General features: G+C 46.3%; 1 long non-coding RNA gene across 1 annotated transcript; it reads right to left on the bottom strand.

Annotated features, from left to right (window-relative positions):
- Positions 1–6,837: 6,837 nt before the first annotated feature.
- LOC147346707 (uncharacterized) lies at positions 6,838–8,606 on the bottom strand. Its single transcript, XR_015153137.1, has 2 exons — positions 8,332–8,606; positions 6,838–7,163 (listed from the first exon to the last, which is right to left on the bottom strand). It is a non-coding gene; the product is annotated as an uncharacterized LOC147346707 (long non-coding RNA).
- Between the last annotated feature and the right edge of the window lie 925 nt (positions 8,607–9,531).

The following is a 9,531-nucleotide window of genomic DNA, read 5'->3' as shown; positions in this document are numbered from 1 at the left end:
GTACCCTCAGGGACAAGCCATTCCATTGCACATTCTTTGTTCATTCCTTCCCTAAACACCTACTAAGCACCCTTATGGGCAGGTTAGATCTGGGGCTGCATTGACCACTGAGAATTCCAAAACTGATAATCAAGAAGTTAACATTCTAACTGGAGGCCACCATGTACACAAGCAGTATTATACAATGTGAGAAATGCCATCAAAGCACTGTGGTCTCTTAATGGAGGAATAGTTTTGTTGGGCTGGGGGGTGCGGGGGTGGGAGTGGGGGTGGGGACTGCTCAAGGAAGCTGTCCTCTGAGCCAAATCCTTAGATATGAGGAGAGGACAGTACATTCCAGACCCAGAGAGGAGCTGGAGCAAAGTGCAAAGGCTGGCGTGAGCACACCTGGATCAGGGGCTTGGAGCAGGTTCCACAGAGAGCCACGTAGTCTTTTTATGCAAAGAACAGCTTTTGCAGGTGTCAGCCTATCTCATAACCATCAGCAAAGCTAACATGTATAGAACTGACTGTGTGCCGGGCAGTCTGCGTAGTGCCTTCCTCAATTCTTTTCTTTTTTTTTAAAAAATTAATTTATTTTTAAACTGGAGGCTAATTCTTCTTTTTTAATACAAGAACTCTAAGAAGTAGGGATTATTCACACTATTATTACAGGTCAGGTTTAGAGTTCTCTCTACAAGGGAACTAACCCTGGTTAGGAAGCATCTGTGATCTTAAACACTGCACTCCATTCCCACCTTTTTTTTTTTTTTTTGGAGGGGGACACTTTTTTCTTACCCCTGGTGGCTCAATTGGTAAAGAAACTGCCTGCAATGCAGGAGACCATGATTCAATCCCTGGGTTGGGAAGATCCCCAAGAGAAGGGAATGGCAACCCACTCCAGTATTCTTGCCTGGAGAATTCCGTGGACAGAGGAGCCCGGTGGGCTACAGTCCATGGGGTCGCAAAGAGTCAGACATGACTGAGCAACTAACACTTTTTTCTTAAGTGTACATGCACATCCAGGCCACCACCTGTCCAAGGGGGCATTCTTGGTGTGTGCCCAACACACAGCAAGCCCAAACAAGCCAAAATGGAGTTTGGAGCAGAGAAAGTTTATTGCAGGGAGTATGGCCAAGCCCTACGAAGCTCATAGTTCCCTGAAGGATTTTGGCAAGCATTTTTAAAAGCCAAGTGAGCCGGAAGTGGGTCGAAGGATATGTGATCAGCTTGTGCACAGTTCTCTGATTGGCTGATGATGAAGTAACAGGGTGGTATCACAGGGGTTAACACTAGCAGTCCTTAGGCTCCAGGAGGCCTGGGGCTATGTATATGCTTCTGGTTATCAAGAACTTAACATGTTCCATTTGGTGGGGGGTTTTCACGTCTGTAAAACAACTCAGGGAATGTGCATCAACTACTGTTATCTAGGTACTTCAGAGAGGAGATTGAAGGCAGGAGGAGAAGGGGACAGCAGAGGATGAGATGGTTGGATGACATCACCAACTCAATGGACATGAGTTTGAGCAAGCTTTGGGAGTTGGTGATGGACAAGGAAGCCTGACTTGCTGCAGTCCATGGGGTCCCAAAGAGTGGGACAGGAGAGAGTGACTAAACTGAAAGCAGAGGAGTGGGGTAGGCCTCTCCTGGGAAGGCCGGGTTCAGTCCTCCTCTGTTACACTGGGAGGTCACCCATTTGGCCTAGACCTATCTCTCCACAGTGTTCCAGCAAGTCATTTCTGCATAAACCAAAACAAGCCTGAAGTTTCATTTGTTACTTTTCTCCATGAGAAATTGAAACTTAAAGAAGAACCAAAACATACCCATAAGAGTCTTATTGTGCCCCTGCTACTGCTCTAGGCATATGCCTTGAGACCATGTTAGCAAAGCTGTGGTTATAGGAAAGTGGTCTTTTAAATATGTATGTGGGGGGAGGGTTCAATGCGGGGCGGCGGGGGGCGGGGGGGGGTGCGGAGGGGGGCTACAGATGGATGTTAAGTAGGTTCAGATTTTGGAGAGCTTTAAATGCCATTTAGGTAGTTGGAATTTCATCTTGCGGTGATGTGAAGAAAAAGGGGAGGGAGAGGGTGCCTGCTGTGCCCAGGCACTCAGCTAGCATACACCTCTTCACAGCCCAACTTGGTGAGCAGTGAAAGTTTTTGAGTGGAGCTTGGACACACTCAGTTTAAGAAGATAAACCTGTATTGGATGTCTGATAAATTGGAAGGGAAACGGTTTAGGAGTGGAGATTCCACTGGAGAAGGGATAGTAAAATCTGGGGGTGAGGGATGGGAAATTAGTGCCTGAATTATGGTGATGGTGATAATGAACTGAAACGGGACATTGATTTATAAAGATGCTAACACATGAGAAACAATTTTATAAATAAATTCTGATTCTGAAACATTTAAAAAATAAAATCAATTTTCCAATTTGGTTCTTAGATATTTGTTGTTTTCTTTCTTTTTTTAAAATTTTGCCGTGGGCCCCATTTGCATGGCTACAATATAGTCTCTTGCAAATCTTTTCTTTGAGTGCACTTGTGGCCTGCACCTGAAAGAAACTCACAAGCTTGCATCTGAGTCTAAACTTAGCCCCCTACCGACTTGGAGAAGAATCTAAACTTGGCAAAATGCCTCCATCTCCCTTCCAGCAGCAGTCTTAAAAAGTAGTTCTCTTCCTCCACACCCCCCCCCCCCGCGGCACCCCCCAACTAATGAACTATATCTAATAGCCTCTCTTTAGAGAGTCCTTTGAGAAAGAGATGGCGTTTGTTTTTGACCTCATTATCCATTTCAGCCTGTCCTTGATGAAAATAATCGCCCCTTAGGCAGGTACATTCCTTACATGCCGCTCTCGGCTGGCGGCTGAGACGTTGTTAACCCCGGCGACCATGGGAAAATGCTGCTGTCGGCCTCGGAGAGTCTAAAGGGAGTTGGCACAAGATAACAAGGGGTGAAGAGGTCAGAGTGGAAGCCCCTTTCATCTTTTCAGGCTGTTTCCAACCCAGACAAAGGTTGCCGTCCAGGGGTGCAAGGCCCACGCGGCTTTATTTTACGGTCTGGCTCTGGAAGGGGGTTGGGAGGGCTTTGCGGTATCTGGATATTGTTTTGGAGGCGAATGCCTGGGTCCCGGGAAGTCCTCGACTCCTGGGGGAATGCTAAGTGGAAGGAAGGGCAGGCAGCCCCCGCGTCGGCGGAAGAGACCACCCAGCTCCTCAAAGCAAGAGTGTGAAGGGTTTGAATGGAATGAGCTGTCCTGCAGGATTTATCATTCAGAGACAGTGAGATTAAGGGTGTGAGGTCGCATTGCGGTGGCTCCTGGATTTGCAGCAGGAGAGGAAAGGGCGGGGGGTGGGAGGTGGTGGGGGTGAGGATAGGGAGGTGGGAGATGGGGGGGGGTGAGGAAAGGGGGGTGGGAGGGGCGTGGTGGGAGCAGGGGGCGAAGGGGTTGGATGGAGAGGTGAAGGGAGGATCCAGATTTCCTCCAAGCTTGTTCACTCACTTGCTTTGTGACTTTGAACAAGTCACTTGTCCATTTTGTGAAATGAAGCGACTGGAAGGATACCAGAAGTGCCTCAAGAGACTGCATTGGAATAACAGGGGTTCCGCTGCCCCACCTCCTGCCCCATAGGCTTTTTCAGCTTGCTTCATTGACTGATTGTGTTTTCAGTAATTGAAAGTCAACTACTCTCAGTCCCACCAAAATCCCCCCTCCCCGCTCCCCAAAACCCCATACAATAATGATTGGGGTGGATTTCCCTTTAAACTTATTTCTAATATATATACTGTGTGTGTGTGTGTGTGTGTGTCTGTGTGTGTCTGTGTGTGTCTGTGTGTGTTAGTTGCTCAGCTGTGTCCAACTCTTTGCAACCCGCCAGGCTCCTCTGTCCATGGAATTCTCCATGGCAAGAATACTGGAGTGGGTAGCTGCTGTTCCCTTCTCCAGGGGATCTCCTCAACCCAGGGATCAAATGCAGGTCTCTGTATTCCAAGCAGATTCTTTACCGTCTGAGCCACTGGGGAAGCCCATATATACTATATATAATATATACTTACCTCTCCATAGTACGCCTGCAATTTTGCATCGTGGTTTTCTTCCCCCAGTAAATTCACAGTGCTGGATATCTTTTGTTTGCCCCTGCAGATTTTCTCCCAGTAGCCTGCACCCTGCTCTGTGTCCCTAGAAGGCTGTTGTGTGCTCCTTTGCCCTCCTCTGGCTTTGACTGCGTTGGAGGGATGTTTCCTCTCTGCCTCACTCCCTTCCAGATCCCTGCTGTCTAGCTGAGTCCCTCTATCAAACGCACAGGTCCTGTCTGTGAACGTTCTCCATGTTCCAGTGGGCCCCACTTACCCCTTTAGGTCAAGCCTGGAAGTAGACACAGCTCCCTCTGCTTTTCCAGTGCTGCCCAAACTTTTGTAAATACCCCTTCATTCAACTCTCTTCAAATTTTCCAGTTTTGGGTGTGTCAGTTTTCCTGCTGAGACTGTCAGGGAATATATATTATTTGTACTTTCCAGATTCCTACACATAATCTATGTGGACTAAAGCTGCATAGCAGTATGTTGAATAGATATATATCGCTGTGTTGTTCAGTTGCTAAGTTGTGTCTGACTCTGCGACTTCATCAACAGGAGCACGCCAGGCTCCTCTGTCCTCCAGGAGTCTGCTCAGATTCTTGTCCATGAGTCAGTAATGCTATCTACTCATCTTATCCTCTGCTGCCCCTTTCTTCTTTGGTCTTCAGTCTTTCCCAACATCAGAGTCTTTTCCAAAGAGCTCTTGGCATCAGGTAGCCAAAGTTTTGGAGCTTCAGCTTCAGCAGCAGTCCTTCCAATGAATATTCAGGGTTGATTTCCTTTAGGATAAACCTGTTTGATCTCCTTGCAGTCCAAAGGACTCTCTCAAGAGTCCTCCAGCACTGCAATTTGAAAGCATCAATTCTTTTGAAAGTATCATTCAGCCTTCTTTATGGTCCAACTCACACCCATCTGTAACTACTGGAAAAATCATAGCTTTAGACTATACGAACCTTTGTTGGCAAAGTGATCTCTCTCCTTTTTAATACGCTGTTTAGGTATGTCATAGCTTTCCTTGAAGGAGCAAGTGTCTTTTAATTTCATGGCTGCAGTCACCATCCACAGTGATTTTGGAGCCCATATATGGTATATATACATATACCATAATTCATTTAAACTGTGGTGTTGGAGAAGACTCTTGAGAGTCCCTTGGACTGCAAGGAGATCCAACCAGTCCATTCTGAAGGAGATCAGTCCTGGGTGTTCTTTGGAAGGACTGATGCTAAAGCTGAAACTCCAATACTTTGGCCACCTCATGCAAAGAGTTGACTCATTGGAAAAGACTCTGATGCTGGGAGGGATTGGGGGCAGGAGGAGAAGGGGACGACAGAGGATGAGATGGCTGGATGGCATCACTGACTCGATGGACGTGAGTTTGGGTGAACTCTGGGAGTTGGTGATGGACAGGGAGGCCTGGCGTGCTGCAATTCACGGAGTAACAAAGAGTCAGACACGACTGATCGACTGAACTAAACTGAACTGATTCCCTTATTTAATATGCTTCCTGTTTCTTCAGTATCAAAATCTCAGTGAACTACTCCCCAGACAAGAAACCATTGTTTCTTTTATTTAAAAAAAAAAAATTATTTATTTGTATTTGCTTGCACTGGGTCTTCTCGGGCTTCCTCTAGTTGCAGGGAGCAGGGCTACTCTTCCTTTCGATGCATGGAGAGAGAAGCGCTGCGTTGGCTTCTCTTGTTGCAGCACACAAGCTCTAGGGTGTGCGGGCTTCAGTACTTGTGGTACAGGGGCTTTAGTTGCAAATTACTAAGTAATACAGCTAGAAATTCAAAGATAGAGGAGGGATGGAGATGAGGGATGGTTAGTTCGAAGAGGCCTGCTGGCAGGCAGGTCCCAGGATCAGGCTGTCTAATTGTCACCCTGGTTGATTTATCATCGTCAGAAGTGGGCCTCATCTGATTTTGTTTGATTAGTATATAAAATAAGAATGCCAGTTTAGCTTACAAAGAGAAAAATGCCTATCAGCTACATCTGAACCTTTGCATCAGTATGTCCGGCATGTTATGTCCAAGCAGAAGCCAGGTGGTAAATGGAGTAATATTTGGGGAGCACCAATTTTTCTGCAAGGAATGATCAGATGACTTGCAAGCTTAAGGGGACCAGGCTGGCTATCCAAACTCACTCATCCACAGTAGGGATGACCTTGCCTGTGGGCCTTAATATTCCAAGTCTGTTGGCCAAGACTCCCTTTCTTATGCCCTGATAGAGCTCAGGTGTACACTGTCAACCTAAACCTTTGTTAAGCTGCCTTTCCTTGCCCTTGCCCTTTCCTTTAAGGGATGATTTACAATCAACAACCTGAGCAAAAATCCTGTTAAATTGTTAAATCTTGTTAAATGCAGATTTGGATTTAGTAGGTCTGGGGTGGGGCCTGGGTGTTTGCAGTTTTAATGGATGCCAAAATACCTTCAACCTAGTCCTCTAAGCCACTGAGTCCTTCAAAAGAATGTCTCTCTTATCTCTAATCCCCATTTCTTGGTAATTTATAATTTAATATTCAGATGGGCAATGTTTCAGACCTTGGATGAGGAGCTGGCACTTTGTGGTAACTCCCTAAAGCAGCAGGGGGAGAGCTCTGAGCAGGTGGGACCCCCCACCTGGGGGTGGAAGGACTGAAGGTTGACTGGCTCCAGCTTTGTGGTTTCTTGCTACTTCTCCTCACCCAGAAGCTGCAGACCAGCAACTCACCCTTCACTTTCATTTAAAGCAGGAAAATCTAATTTCCCCTTTTTACAGAGAAAGCAAAACAAAACTTATGTTTTTGTGAAATGACTTATATTGAGCCTTCAAAGTCAATCCCCTCATAATTTTTAATGAAGAGTTGAATCAGTTCAGTTCAGTCGCTCAGTCCAACTCTTTGCGACCCCATGGACTGCAGCACGCCAGGCTTCCCTGTCCATCACCAGCTTCCAGAGCTCGCTCAAACTCATGTCCATCAAGTCCGTGATGCCATCCAACTATCTTATTCTCTGTCGTACCCTTTTCCTCCTGCCTTCAATCTTTCCCAGCATCAGGGTGTTTTCTAAGGAGCCAGTCCTTCACATCAGATGGCCAAAGTATTGGAGCTTCAGCTTCAGCATCAGCCTTTCCAATGAAAAGTTGAATACCATCAAGAAATTAATCACAAGTATATTATTAACACTTCTTCACCTTTTAAAAATATATGCTGCTGCTGCTAAGTTGCTTCAGTTGTGTCTGACTCTGTGCGACCCCAGAGACGGCAGCCCACCAGGCTCCCCCGTCCCTGGGATTCTCCAGGCAAGAACACTGGAGTGGGTTGCCATTTCCTTCTCCAATGCATGAAAGTGAAAAGTGAAAGTGAAGTTGCTCAGTCCGACTCTTAGCGACCCCATGGACTGCAGCCTACCAGGCTCCTCCATCCATGGGATTTTCCAGGCAAGAGTACTAGAGTAGGGTGCCATTGCCTTCTCCAAATTATTTGAATACCCACAAGCTGATCCTTTCAACAACATTGGAAGGTAGAGTAGGCATTAGCATCTCTTTTCCAAAAAAATTAATTTTGATATTTATATATCTTCAGCTGCTTTGGGTCTTAGTCATGGCACATGGGCTTAGTTGCCCTGTGGCCTTTGGGATCTTGGTTCCCAGGCCAGGGATGAAACCCACATTCCCTGCATTGCAATTAACCGCTGGACCACCAGGGAAGTTCCTATTATCTCTTTTTAAGTCTCCAGTTTCTAGATAAAACAGCTTCAGAGAGGTCAAGTGACATATCCAGGTTCAACCAGCTACTCAGTGAGAAAGCCTAGGTTCAGAGCTTTATTTTTCCCCTCTGTACAACATAGTGATTCAATATTTTTATACATTAAAAAATGATCACCACGAAAGGTCTAGATACCATCTGTCGTCATTCAAAGTTATTACAGTATTACTGACTATATTCCCTATGCTGTCCATTACATTCCTGTGACTTACTTATTTTATAACTGGAAGTTTGTACCTCTTAATCTCTTCCACCTATTTAACTCAGCCTTCCATCCACCTCCCCTCTGGCAACCAACTACCAGTTTATTCTCTGTTTCTTAGAGTCTGGATTCAAAGGTTTTAGATGCTCAGCAGGCATTCAACAACTGTTACGTTGTGTACTATCTGCCCCCATCCCTGACATGCATACCACATTTGCCCGCAAAATGGTTAAAAATTACCCGAGGACCCGGAGCTGGGAGCAGACTTGGGACTCAGACCCGTATTGTCCCTCTTCGCCTGGGTCATTTGTCTTCTTGACTTTTACCTTAAAAGAACTGCAGCAGTTGCTGCTTCTCCCTCCAGGTTCAAGTGGTGTGACTCGGCAAATCCTCACTGCCTCTGTGCCCACCTGGACTTTTCCCACCACACATTTGAATTAGCGCCAGAGCATCTCTCCAGGGTCTTCCGACTAGAACGTGATGGAGCCCTACTATGTGCCAGGCCTTGTGCCAAGTTTTGAGGGTAGGGAGGACGTGCCCTCAAGGCCCTTTAGGGTGACAGGAGAGCAGATACAGGCCTCTGCAGCGGTTCGAGGAAACCGCGGTGACGCGCAGGGACTGAGGGGGAGGTGGCAGGCTGCTCCTTCCCATTGGTCTGCTGGCTGTCGATTCTCTCCCTTCACAGGCACTTAGCGTTCTCTGTGTTCCCTGGTCAAGGTCCTTTACTAATTTCAGCTTGGCGATGATTTTTATTTTTTTTATTGAGATATAGTTGATTTACAGTATTGTGTTAGTCTCAGCCTGGCATTTATTGTCCTCTGTTATCCGGCCCCTGCATTTTGCTGTTCCCCAAGACCACCCTCTGTACCCTTGCAGCTTCCTGCTGACTGGCCCAGGCATCTGCCTATGACCTAGTCAAAGAATCATAGCAATGACCTTAGCCCTACTTACTGCTTGACTGCATCACCCCCTTCAAGCACTTTTTCATGATATCTTTTAAAATTTACTTATTTTGTTGATATGTTTTCTTTTTATTTTTATTCAGTATAAGTTTTACTTATTTATTTTTTTGGCCAAGAGGCATGCAGGATCTTAGTTCCCCGACCAGGAATCGAACCTGTGCCCCCTGCAGTGGAAGCCCAGAGTTTTAACCACTGGACTGCCAGGAAGTCCCTCATTTCTTTCATATAATCCTCATAACTCATTGTGGTATGTATCATCGTCCTCATTTTGTAGATAAGAAAACTAAGGTTCAGACAGCCTAAATAACTTGCCCAAGTCACACAGCTAGAGCATGACTAAATAGAATTCACCACCCCCCACTTCAGGTCAAACCCAAAGTCATCCCACTCTCACTGTCTTCTCTACAGAGATAAGGAGTGGGAAAATGGCATATGTAAGCGGTTAGTAATCTTCCCTCACTCTTGCTGCTCCCACATCTGAAATACTCACTTTCTCCTTCAGGGATCTCAGTGTCACACTTCCTCGGAACAGCCCAGAGACCCTCCGTCACCTCGAGTTCCCTC

The sequence above is a fragment of the Bos grunniens genome, chromosome 23 (assembly GCF_055505025.1).
Source record: "Bos grunniens cultivar Pamir isolate PY7600 chromosome 23, Bosgru_T2T1.0, whole genome shotgun sequence".
Classification (NCBI taxonomy): Eukaryota; Metazoa; Chordata; class Mammalia; order Artiodactyla; family Bovidae; genus Bos; species Bos grunniens.
The sequence above is the reverse complement of the archived record's forward strand: the minus strand, read 5'-3'. Positions and strand labels throughout refer to the sequence as shown.